Source organism: Stegostoma tigrinum, unplaced genomic scaffold, assembly GCF_030684315.1.
Source record: "Stegostoma tigrinum isolate sSteTig4 unplaced genomic scaffold, sSteTig4.hap1 scaffold_158, whole genome shotgun sequence".
Classification (NCBI taxonomy): Eukaryota; Metazoa; Chordata; class Chondrichthyes; order Orectolobiformes; family Stegostomatidae; genus Stegostoma; species Stegostoma tigrinum.
The window spans coordinates 528,279-540,095 of NW_026728099.1; the positions used below are offsets into that span (position 1 = coordinate 528,279).

At 45.6% G+C, this 11,817-nt stretch overlaps 1 non-coding gene across 1 annotated transcript; it reads right to left on the reverse strand.

Moving 5' to 3' along the window:
* Positions 1 to 5,477: 5,477 nt before the first annotated feature.
* On the reverse strand, positions 5,478 to 5,559 carry trnas-cga (transfer RNA serine (anticodon CGA)). The gene has a single exon. It is a non-coding gene; the product is annotated as a tRNA-Ser (tRNA).
* Positions 5,560 to 11,817: the final 6,258 nt, after the last annotated feature.

Sequence of the window (11,817 nt, forward strand, 5' to 3'; positions counted from 1 at the left end):
CTTAAAATAAGGCCGTGCTTGGCACAAACCAAATGGCTGGAATTACGTCAGATATAAAAGGAACTGCAGTTGCTGGAGAATCCGAGACAACAAGATGTGGACCTGTATGAGTACAGCAGGCCAAGGAGCATCTTAGGAGCAGGAAAGCTGACGTTTCGAGCCTCGACCCTTCATCAGAAATTTCTGATGAAGGGTCTAGGCCTGAAACGTCAGCTTTCCTGCTCCTAAGATGCTGCTTGGCCTGTTGTGTTCTTCCAGCTCCACACCTTGTTATGGCTGGAATTATGTGTTAGATATAAAAATCGCCTGCTGATAGTCTAAAAAACGTAATAAATAATCCAAAACAGTACTAACTAATTAAGGTAGAGAGGTCATAACAATTTATCAAGGTGACGGTGTCGAAATAGGACAATAAGAAAGATTTTACAGAAACAGAACAGTACAGTAGGAACACGTAGCACAACATGAACTTAAGATCATGGTTGAGGCCATCTTCATGGACATGGAATTTGGCTATCAGTTTCTGCTCGGTGATTCTGCTTTGTCGTGTATCTCAAAGGTCACGTTGCATGCTTACCCGAAGTTCGGAATCTTAACGTACTTTACTGCTGAAGTGTTCCCCAACTGGGAGGGAACATTCTTGTCTGGCCATTGTTGCACAGAGTCCATTCACCTATTGTCTTAGCGCCTGCACGGTCTCACTAAAATACCATGCCCGGGGCATTCTTGCCTGCAGTGTATGAGATCGATAATGTTGGCCGAGCCACATAAGTATTTCCCTTACATGGTGGGTGGTGGCCCCATATCTGATGGAAATATCCATGTCAATGATCTGACACATTTCAGAGGTGCCAGTGACAGGGCTGTGTGGTGTTGTGGTCGATGTTGTCCTGAAGGTTGGGTAGCTTGCTGCGAACGACAGCCTGATTAAGGTTTGGCACTTGTTTGAAGGTGAGAAGTGGAGGTGTATGGATGATCTTGGCAAGGTGCTGGTCATCATCATTGACATGTTGAAGGCTCCGGAGAACACGGTGCCATCACTCCGCTCTGGGGAAGTACTTTATGATGAAGGGCACTCTATAGGTTGCATCCTGTGTCTGTCTTCTGAGGACGCCGTTGCGGTTTTTCGCCGTGGCACGTCGGAAATGGTGAGCCTCTGTCTAAAAATAAGTCTCTGTCAGTTATCAAAAAGTGTTCGATGGTGTGAGTAAAATGTTAACAGCTGAATAGCAAGGGAAGGTATGATTGATAATCCGAGCAGAGGAGGAAGGGAGATAATTACAAGAAAATAAAAAAAAATTAAGATGGTGCTGGAGAAAAACCAAATGGCTTTGTCTCTCCTGCAGAACATTAAAACCCATTTTCAGCACTTATTCCGGGATTTTAAATGAATATTTTTTAAAGTTATTGCCCTCATCTTTGAGCAGTCCACCTGACTGCTAACTACTCTGTCAGGCGCTGAATAAATCTGGGAAATTGCTTCAATAAACCCAGTCGTTTCTGTTACAGATCGTAAGGAATTCTCATTTGGCTGACGAGACACAGTCAACACTTTGTCTGTTCTGCGTGCAGGGTGTCAGCGAAGATCTGAAGAGACTTTATACAACTGTAGGTTTCACTGTTTTAAGAAACTGTTGCCAATTTTGCTGCTCACATCGGTCAGTGCATTGGAAGCATGCCGACCCGGCAACTGAACGAATTGTGGGGAGTTAGTTACATTACAACTACATTTAAACTCTCTCCCAACTGAGAAAGGCCTCAAATATTCATCACAGTTTCAAGGAAACTACAAATGACATATGGAGTAATGAATTGAATTATTGGTAATGTTTAATCCGTGTGTTAGGATTACAGAACAAAAGAAAATTGCTGATGGTTCAAATCTGAAAGACGAAAAGTGAATGTGAGAGACACCCAGCAGGGCAGAGTCTAATCTATCGGCACAGAATCTCTCCGCCCTCAGAGACTGGGGCTAGAATCTTTAGAGCAGAATAGACTGAGGAATGGTCACCTCACCTGAAAAGTTAACACAGGCTTTTTCTTCACAGATGCTGCCAGACCTGCTGAGCTTTTTCAGCAACTTCTGATTTTGTTATACACTGAGGGCTGGGGGAGAGGGGAGGGTGGGAGGACATGATTGTGATTAATACATTTATGAGGGAAATAGACAGAGTAAACAAGAATGAAACTTTCTGCTTGGTGGTGGAATCAGTGTCAGGTTGAGGGTGGCAAGGATTAATGATTAGAGGCAGGCAGTTGAGATGAGATGTGAGGACTTTTTTTCACTCAGATAGTGGGAATCTGAAACTCACTGCCTGGAAATATGGGAGAGGTGAAAACCATCATAGCATTCCAATCTCGTTAGATGTGTAAAATAAACACTGAAAGAACTGCAAATGTCAAAGTTCTGCAGGTCTGGCAGCATCTATGAAGAGAAATCAGTGTTAACTTTTCATGTCAAGTTTCCCTTCCTTAGATCAATTCTCTCCGCAGATGGTGAGAGACGTGCACAGCTTTGTCGGCAATTTCCATTTACGTGTAATGCCATTTCGGACACGTCTCTGGGCAAAGTGCTGGTAATGACACTTGTATAGTTATTTGACTAGCACTGATTCGATGGGCCAAAGCATCTTTTTCTCTGCAGTGTACTCTGAAACTGGGTGAATGGTTCAGGTTGGTGAGCAAGGGCACGGGGAGAGGTGGGGAGGGGAAGTGAACAAAGGAATGAGCAGGTGAAGGTTGGGAGAATTTCACTGACAAAAGTTTTCATGTTGTGAAATCAAGGGGAGTGGTGATGGAGAAGTAGAGACGAAAGAAATGTCTGATATAACAAGGTGCGGAGCTGGGTGAACACAGCACGCCAGGCGACATCAGAGGAGCAGGAAAATTGACGTTTCAGGTCTGAACACTTCTTAAGAAATGGGGGAGGGAGACGGGTCTCTGAAAGAGAGTGGGCAGTGATAGAAGGTAGGTAGTGGAATGGACCGGGTGGGAGAGAAGATGGACAGGTTAAGGAGGCAGGTATGAAGCTCGTCGAGGTGAGTGTCAGAAGGAAGTGGGGATGTGGGTTGGTCAGTGAGGAGGGAGGAGCGAATAGGTGGGAGAGAGCATGGACAGACCAAGGAAGCAGGGTTGAGGGGGTGCTGTTCTTGGGGTGTGGTCAGGGCTGGGGAGATTTTGAAGCTTGTGAAGTCCACATTGAGACCACTGGGCTACAGTGTTCCCAAGCAGAATATGAAGTGTTGTTCCTTCAACCTTCGGGTGGCATCGTTGTGACACTGGAGGAGGCCCGGGATGGTCATGTCGCCAAGGGAGTGGGAGGGGGCGTTGAAGTGGATCGCGACTGGGAGGTTTTTTTGCCATGAACACAGTGTAGGTGCTCCACAAAGTGGTTGCTGAGTTTCTGCTTGGTCTCCCTGATGCAGAGGAGGCCACATCGGGAACAGCGGACACAATATACCACATTAGCAGATGTGCAGGTGAACATCTGTTTAGCGTGGAAGGTTTTCTTGTGGCCTGGGATGGATGTGAGGAGGGAGGTGTATGGTAAAGTGTAGCACCTCCTGCGGTTGCAGGGGCGGGTATCGGGTGAGGTGGGGCTAGTGGTAGTGTGGAGTGGCCGAGGAAGTCGTGGAGACAGTGGTCCCTCTGGAAGGCACATGACGATGGGGAGGGAAATATATCCTTGGTAGTGAGGTCAGATTGCGGATGGAGGAGAATGATGCGTTGAATTCAGAGGCTAATGGGCTGATACGTGAGGACAAAGGGAATTATGTCTTTGCTTTTATTGTGGGCAAGCGGTGTGAGGCCTGAGGTGTGGGAAACACTAGAGACGCCATTCAACCACCGTTTGGGGGGGATGTGGTAATTGCGGGCCTTGAAAAACAAGGACATCTGAGATGTCCGGGAGGAGAAAATCTCATCTTGGGAGCGGTAGAGGAATTGGGAATAGGGGATCACATTCTTGCAGGAAAATGGGTGAGAGGAGGTGTAGTCTCGGCAGCTGTGGGAGTCGGTGGGCTTGAAATAGATATTAGTTTCCAGGTGGCTCCCAGAGATGGAGACAGAGTGGTCCAGGAAGGAGAGAAAGGTATCAGAGATGGTCCAGGTGAACTTAAGTTTGGGTGTGGAAGGTGTCAGTAAAGTGGATGAACTGCTCGAGCTCCTCGTGGGAGCACGAGGCGGCGCTGATACAGGCATCGAAGTAACAGAGGAAGAGGTGAGGGATGAGGCCGGTGCAGCTGTGGGATAGGGACTGTTCCACATTTCCTACAAAGAGGCAGGTATAGCTTGTGTCACTATGGCCACTCCTTTCATCCATAGGAAGTGGGAGGAGTTGAAGGAGAAGCTGTTAAGATTAAGGATGAGTTTGGTTACATGGATATAGGAGTCACTAAAGGAGGATTGGTCTGGCCTGCGGGATAGGAAGAAGCAGAGGACGTTTAGACCATCTGCATGGAGAATGCAAATACACAGGGATTGGACGTCTATGGCAAAGATGAGGTGTAGAAGGCCAAGGAATCGGACGTTTTGGAGGATGTGGAGGGCGTGGGTGGTGTCCCGGACGTAGGTGGGGAGCACCTGGACTGGGGGGAGGAAATAGAGTTGAGATAAGTGGAGATAAGTTTGATGGGGCAGGAGCAGGGACGATGGGTCAACCAGGGCAGTAAGGTTTGTGGATCTTGGGAAGGAGATAGAAACGGGCGGTGTGGGGTTGGAGAACGATGAGGTTGGAGGCTGTTGGTGGGAGGTCACCTGAGGTGATGATGTTTTGGATGGTCTGCGAGATAATGATTTGGTGGTCAGAGTGGGGTTATGATCAAGGGGACGGTAGGGGGAGGTGGTAGAGAGCTGACACATGGCTTATATTTAAGTTATTCTTATAGGAGAAATATACATAGAATACTTGCACACAGAGCAACAAATGTCCCCGAGAATATCAGAGTCAATGTGTGAGCCTCTGCAAGAAGGGCAAGGTGCCTGACTGTCTTTGTTCAGTTGGACAGATTCACGCTTCATTCTCCCCTCCCTTCTAAAGGTTCATAATGCTGAGACTAGGTTTTTTTTTCATTCCCAGCAACTGCAGTGATTCGGTCGGTGGGGTTGGTCAATTGACACATGCCATGAGCAGCTTGTCGACTATTTTACCTTCCCATCCTGTTTGTTGTTCTCAGTGAGACCGTGAAAGGATTTTCATTGCTGCAAATCAAGAATTCAACGCTCATTTCGCTTTCAACGCCACGAGAAAGTTTGGTTTGGAGCTCCAGCACATGGCTCACAGCCTCACCGCCTCACTATGGTTGCCCCTGCAAATGTATATCCTAAAACATGTCAGCTTTTGTGAAGGTTTGTGCTTGTTCTATCATGACAGGTAGTGAGTTGCCTTTTCCCTTCTTTGCAATCTCAGTGAAAGGTTCTGCTGTCCTTGCTTTGACTCCTGACATAAACAGCCTTTGAATTTGTTCTCCGTTTTCACCCGTAGTCAGGAGGATTTGAACCTGCGCAGGAATAACCCAATGGATTTCGAGTCCATCACCTTAACCACTCGGCCATGACTACTGCACGACAAGCTATGCTATTTATCTTTTCAGGTGGCTTTCCGAGGCCAGTCGCGCTGTGGATGAATTATTTCTGGGTTTGCTTGAATCCAATCACTTCACAGATTTTCAAAGTGTTAAATGTGGTACATGGTGATGCAGGTTGTTTCATCCCAATGCATAAAATAAATATTCATTTACCGGCAAACATATAAATTGCAGGGAAACATAAAAGCTCAGCAGATCTGGGAACATCTGTGGGCAGAGAATTTGAATCAAAGGTTCAGAATTTCTTCAGAACTCTGTTTTCTCCTTTCAGTCATGCAGTTTCTGTTTTTGTTTCAGATCCCAAACATTTCGCAGGTCTTTATCGCAGCTGTTAAAGCAACATCGAAATACCTTTGTGGTCACTCACCGGACAAGATTTCCATTTGGGAAACATTTTCCTGACTACATTAAAACCCATAGCCGTACAGCCAATAGGCAACTGGTAGAGGTAGAACAGCACTTGTTCCCTCCGCAGTGGCTTCATAGCGACAATTTCACATTTCACCCTCAAACGCAACAGCCAATTGCACCACAGAAAATGGCGAGCTCTTGCAGCAGCACTTAAACTGAGCTTGTGGTGAATTCAAACTTCCTCGCTTGGCATGATAATTATCTTGTATCGACTGTACTTTTCCAAAATAAAACCTGGGACATGTATTGAGGAGACGTGAGAACAGTCCGATCCTACCCTCTCCAGGCCCATCCATATCAGTGGGAACCCGCTCCCCTACAACTGGCCCGTCTCCCTTCGACCCTTTCAGTGCCTTGTCTATTTCTGAGTTTTCTCATTGTCCTGGAGCCGAGATGAGATTTGAATTCCTGATGTGCAGGAACGAGAATTCATTCAATGTCTCAGATCAGTTCATGTCTCGAGAACATCCAAGTCAATGTCCCGGGCTCAAAGAAGTGGCAGGTGTCTGGACTGTTTGAGATCAGTCGGAAAGTTCACTCTTCATTCTCCTGTGTTTCCAGTTCCCAAAACGTTTCTAAAGGTTCGCAAAGCAGGAGGCTGGGTTTTCTGTTTTACCTCCTTAATAATTTTTTTTCCCCACCGACTGTCAATGTTTTCCCAAAATCTCTTGCAGCATGTCCAGAGGTGAGGAAGTCCCATTTGGTGGACAGAATCCTGGGGCTGGGAATGTTCTCTTTGGAGCAAAACCAGAGATTTCCTGGGGCTGTATCTAATGATGGGGTTGGGTAGGAGTGAGGATGCGCAGGTTGATCGTCAGGAGAAACAGTGCCAATGACAAAGGTCAGTTGCCAGAGGACTGGGATTGAAGATCTTTCATGAAAAACAGCAGTTATTCCGGATAATAACACAGCATAATGCAGAAACTCAACAGGTCCAGCTGTATCAGTGGAAAGAGAAACAGAGCTCAGGTTTCGAGTACAGTTAGATTCTTGTTCAGAAGTTGTCTTTCCTGAATGCCAGCAAACTACCAGACCTGAGAAAACGGGTTTTCTTTACAGGATTCAAACCTGTGTGGGGAAACTCCCAATAGATTTTGAAACCATCGCCTTAACCACTCGGCTATGAGCTACCTTCTAATATTCCTCACGAAACAGTTCGAACAGGAAAGGTGAGTATTCGATTTGTGATGTCTGTGCCACCACCCTAATATTTACTGCCACCCTGTACTTGATCAGAATGGAGTAGGCTGTTGTGGGATTGAATTGATCTAAACACAGAGAGGAGAGAGAGTCAGTGGAAAAGATCAGCTTCCATGAGGGGAGAGATTAATTATCAGCGCAATGGATTGAGAAAGAATTATGTCCTTGAATTTTTATTGCACCTTTCACCACCACCTAAATCACAGCCAATGAAGGACATTTGGATCACATTGCTCTTTGGCAAATCTAATGTGCAAATTAGGGCTGTTGGTTTAATTAGGGGTCTAAAAACAAAATTTTTTAAACACTGACAGCTGGAACCTGAGACACCAGTGAGTTCACGCCGAACTTTGGAGGCTTCCGGTGCTCTGATTTAACCCCGGGTGCGTGATCTCACGGAAACGAGTGGCCCATTTAAATCAGAGATAAAGTGGATGTTCTCACACCTAGGGAAAAGCAAATCTGTGGAATTCTTGACAACAGAGGCTGCCAAGGCGAGGCATATTCAAGGCTGAGATGGACATTTAGTCATTTCGGGTTCACTAATATATTTTTAGGGAAGGAAACTGCCATGCTGGTATGGTCGACATGTGACTCCAGACCCACAGCAATGTGGTTGACTCTTTACTGCCCTCTCTGGCAATTAGTAATGGGTGATAAATATTGGCATCACCAAACATCTCCCTCATCCTGTCTACGGATAAAGGATCTGCAGTCCCTGCTATCTCCTGTTAACAGCATCCTGCTTTGTACTTTTCTGTAATACATTTACTGCACAACATCAGATTATCACAGGCCCGCTTCAGGGCGATAATATGAATCATTTCGAAACTTGGAGAGAGAAAGTTCGCTGGTGAAGGTGTTTCCGGTGTAGGAACAGGTGTGGGAGTGCGTACAAGTCATGTCGCATGGATTAGTGTCAGTAAACTGGTTGGCATACAGGGTTTGCATCGCTCAGGCGTGGGTGCAATTCCCAGTCGGGAAATGAAGATTTATATCTCTTCCTGTTAACTGTAGGAATGAAAATGAGTCCCTGGTTATGCACAGAGCACATACCCTGAATCTACCAGAGTCAGTCCAGTGAGAGTTTGCCTTCATGTTGAAGGATAATGGCAACAGATGCATGGGAATATGACCATCACAAACTCCCTTCATGTATCTCACCGTTCTCAGTTTGAAATATGCCGCTGTTCCTTCAGTGTCACTGCTTCTAAATCCTGGAACTCCCTTCCTCATGGCATCAAAGCTATACCTATGTGCCAAGGAGTTCGAGTGTTCAAGAAAGTAACTCGTCACCTCCATTGGTGGAGTAATTAGGGATGGGCAATAAATCCAACCCAATGGAATGAAATCCTATCCCAGGCATCAGGGCTTAAGCTGCAGCTTCTGACTGAACAGTTACAAACGGTCAGGAACACGTTCAGAAGCAAAGGGTGGGAGTAAAACAAAAGTGAAAGACAATGATGGCTGGGAAGGGCAGCAGGGGCATGAGGCAGGAAGTGAGTGTGGTGCAAGGCTCAATGTTGGTTCCAATGGGTCAGGCTTGACAGCTGCTCAATTAACCAAAATTAACCTATTCCTCTGGTTAGGTTCCCTCAGCGTGTGTTACCATTGTTAATGGTCCCTGAGAGGATGAATCCATGCTCTTTATCCAGTCAGCTTAAACAGGAGAATATGTCAGCTTTGAACCAAAGCAGGAGGAGATTGTCTCTTTCCGTGTATTTTCACAGGAGAATATTCAGCTGTGAACGGTCCGTGTTGAAGAGTGGGGTTAGACTGAAATTCTCACTGAGTAACACTGATACAGGATAGTTCCCCAAGTTACTGTAATTGCATGGTTAAGGAAATGCTATAATGGTTGGGTAAAAAAAAACTGTGTAGTGAACAGGCGATTTTGAATTAAAATCCCAGCGGTGCCTGAGCTTTACACTGAAGATTCCTTGTTTCAACTTCTCTGAAACGCCATATTGTTGATGTAAACAACAAAGTTATTTTCCCGTTTTATTCATTCATTGCATGACGGTGTCACTGGTTCTGCCAACATGCATTGTCCGTTGCTAATTACCCACCATTATTGCGGTGGGCCTGGAGTCAGATGTATGTGCAATCAGGTGAGGATAAAAGATCCCTAAAAGACATTTGTGAACCGGATGGGTATTGGTCCCCTGATGATGGATTCAAGGTCATCACTGCATTGTAAATTCCAGATATATTTGGAACTCAAAGTGTAGCTTCTTGCAGGGTTGCAGGTATTTGAACATCAGTCTCCAGAACATTCGCTGGCTTTCTGGGTAAACAGTCAAGTGAAAATACCGCACGTCCATTGCTTCCCGTGTTGGAGGAGAGAACTGAGCATGGTTCCTATGTTTGAGTGCAGACAGTTATCATTCGGTGCTGGCACCCCGTCGCCTATGTTCTCCCCATCAGGGAATGGTTTCCTGCTCATAATTAATTCATCCTGAGGTTTGGGAGGAATAACAAGGTGAGGCAGAATTAACTGCAGCCTTAGTGCGGAATATTGTGGTAGTGAGACAGACACCAGGAACTGATCACACTCATTCTCTGCTGTCACCATTCATTCATTTTACACCAACAGTAAAAACATCACTGTCATCGTATAATTGTGGCATTTTGTTTCTTTATGGTGGATTAGGAATTCTATTTCAATGTTGAAACACTCATCATGTTTTGAGCGAAGAAATGCCTCCTTGCCTCAGTCCTAAGTGACAGAAACACTATTTGAAGAATGTGAGCCCAGTTCCAGGCTTTACACTCGGAGTAGGAGTGGTGCTTGTGCTGGCGGAAGCCTCTCAGCAGCTCCACTCTCAAACACTCCCCAATTTTCAATCTTTACAAAGAGCAGCAATGGGAAATAAGGGAAATAGACGGACAGAGTTGGAAAATAGAGAAGAGAGTGAGGTGAGTACCCAGAGACAAAGAGAGACAGATATTGAGGGAGACTCGAAAAGGACCAATTCTCCATTCGACACCGCTGCTAACTAACTGAAAGGAAAAGGCAAATAAAACCTTTTAAGCAGAGCCTTTTACCACCTGTGGGTGAAGGAAGCAGCATTACAGCCGATAAAAGCCTGTTAAAGTTGTAAAGTTGACGACTGGAAAGTCAAGCAATATTTTGATAAGTATTCCGATTCGATAGATAAAATTGATAATTTCCCTGGCATTATAATATAGAAGGGCATAACTGACCTGGTTCTGACGAATGGTCAGCGGATCTGAAATGTTCACTCTATATCTCTCCACAGATGCTGCCAGGCCTGCTGGGCTTCTCTGTCAATTCCCATTTTTGTTTCAGATTTCCGGCATCCGCCATTCTTTGTTTCATGTCAGCTTGAATATCATTTGGGACACAGTTAGTTACCTCACAGCCCCTTTCCTTTTCCTCACAGGGGAGGCGATACAATCCATGCAATCAATTGTTGGAAGAACCCATCCAGTCACAAATGCCCTTTCAGGACAGAAACTGCCCACCCTTATCTGGTCTGGCCTACATGTGACTCCAGACCCACAGCAATGTGGTTGATTGAATAAAAGCTGCCGAGCCAACAATGCCAGTTAATGAATAAAATTACAATTAGTCAACAAAGCTGTTGTCATGAAAAGCTAGGATGGAAGTACTTCCAGTCGATAGTTCAAACCAGGGCCAGGGTTCCAAAAACGCCAAATCTGAATCACGAGGCAACCAGGGAGTGTGACGGAGCTGCTTGTATCGTTCATCAACAATATTATTTTTGCCTGTCCATTTTGTTCCTTTTGGCGACAGATCAGTTTGTCCCTGCCTTCGAGTTTTTATGGTGAGGAAGAAGACCATCCGGCCCATTGTGTCAGTGCATGTCATCAGATAGCTACCTATTCTACTCTCAGTTTTCAGCATTTGGTCCACCATGTTGGGCGTTCTGATGTGTCAAGGGCTATATCAATGAGAATAACCAAGTAATCTACGAATTGGACTGAGTTTTTGTGACAGTAAAGCTGTGTTACAGCCCACTTATGGAACTCATCCTCGCTTTTGGCCTCAGAGCGCAACACACAGACACATCCCCGAGGGTGATGGGGTCTCAGGATTACACCTGCTCCAGGTGCTTCACGTTCACTCTCTGTTCCCACACGTTTCCCGACAAAAGGCAGCTTTCCATGGACCACAAGCAAATTCTCCAGGCAATGAGAACTGCTATTGTGAGCTCGGAAATGAAATGGACATATAGTTGGATGTGTCCCCAATGCTGCTCATGTGCAATTTCCAATTTCCAATCACTTCAGCTTCTGGGAACCTGACAACAAAAACGTCTGGCCTATATTCCAACTTCAGGCAAATGAATCAACTTGCTAGTATAAAAAAGCTGTCGTCTGTAAACAGCCAGGCAGGATAGAATCCCGCAATCCTCTGATTTGAAGTCAGACGCGATATCTATTAGACCACTGGCCCATGGCAGGTGAGTTTCATCTTGTCGAGTTGTGATGTTAACAGGAATCAAGGTGGAAATGTGATTCACGAGGTGAGCACCAGCAAAGGGAATCTCTGCCACTGCTTCACTTCAATGGACCCCACTTTGGGAAGCAGTAAGTTTCACTTGCAAAAGAAACAAATTTGTCCTCAGATGCC